Here is a 1,678-nt window from a genome sequence, read left to right on the forward strand (position 1 = left end):
CTTCAGGCAACGTGGATCCTGTGCCTCTCCTGTCTTCCTCCAGACTCTGGGACCTCGATTTCCAAAGGAAATGCAAAATTTGCATTTGATGGTGGAAACCATCAGTGATGGTTTGGGGTGCCATGTCATCTGCTGGTGTCGGTCCACTCTGTTTCCTGAGATCCAGGGTCAACGCAGCCGTCTACCAGCAAGTTTTAGAGCACTTCATGCTTCCTGCTGCTGACCTGCTCTATGGAGATGGAGATTTCAAGTTCCAACAGGACTTGGCGCCTGCACACAGCGCAAAATCTACCCGTGCCTGGTTTACGGACCATGGTATTTCTGTTCTAAATTGGCCCGCCAACTCCCCTGACCTTAGCCCCATAGAAAATCTGTGGGGTATTGTGAAAAGGAAGATGCAGAATGCCAGACCCAAAAACGCAGAAGAGTTGAAGGCCACTATCAGAGCAACCTGGGCTCTCATAACACCTGAGCAGTGCCAGAAACTCATCGACTCCATGCCACGCCGCATTAACGCAGTAATTGAGGCAAAAGGAGCTCCAACCAAGTATTGAGTATTGTACATGCTCATATTTTTCATTTTCATACTTTTCAGTTGGCCAACATTTCTAAAAATCCCTTTTTTGTATTAGCCTTAAGTAATATTCTAATTTTGTGACACACGGAATTTTGGATTTTCATTTGTTGCCACTTCAAATCATTAAAATTAAATGAAATAAACATTTGAATGCATCAGTCTGTGTGCAATGAATAAATATAATGTACAAGTTACACCTTTTGAATGCAATTACTGAAATAAATCAAGTTTTTCAAAATATTCTAATTTACTGGCTTTTACCTGTATATACCGGTATATATATATATATTATGGTCAAATAATATAACAATAGTAAAACCAGTCCCACAACCCCGAGAGAGACAAACAGTAGAAAATGGATGGATCTATGATTTAAACGGTAGATAATTAGAAATATATTTTGTATACAACTTAAAATTTAGAACTTGATATTTTTTTGTGTATACATACATACGTATACATATATATATGTATATATATATATATGTATATATGTATGATGTATATATGTATGTATATATATATATGTATATATATATATATGTATATATGTATGTATATATATATATGTATATATATATATAAAAAAGATTCCCCGACCGCACAATGTTTCGTGCACAATGTGCGGTAAAATAATAGAAAGTGAACAAGCACACACGGCAGATGAAAAATTGGTTTATTTGTCATGATGATAAAAAATTATTTTGTGAACTCTGTAAACCATTACAACACTGTAGTGTAACAATTTAACAAGTGTTAACAAACTAGTCATACACTACAGAAAATAAGCAGTACACAATCTTTTTAAAACCTGGTAGTAATTCTAAGACTTGCATCCAGAATATGTCTGTGTTGACAACACGTCATCAACATACCCATTCTTCTGATTATCCTCAGGTGGAACACCTACAGAATCCTTACGTGCTGTCACAAAATGGGACCTTTATTTTGAAACTCTATAAATATCTCATGAAATACACAGATTGAACACATCCTCCATTAACAACCTGGAAATAAAAAAACAAAACAAACGTATCTCTTTATGAATTGGAAAAAAATGTTTTAGTTACTAATACATATGTTTATTTAACATCAGCTTAC

This window comes from Nerophis lumbriciformis, linkage group LG24 (assembly GCF_033978685.3).
Source record: "Nerophis lumbriciformis linkage group LG24, RoL_Nlum_v2.1, whole genome shotgun sequence".
Lineage (NCBI taxonomy): Eukaryota > Metazoa > Chordata > Actinopteri > Syngnathiformes > Syngnathidae > Nerophis > Nerophis lumbriciformis.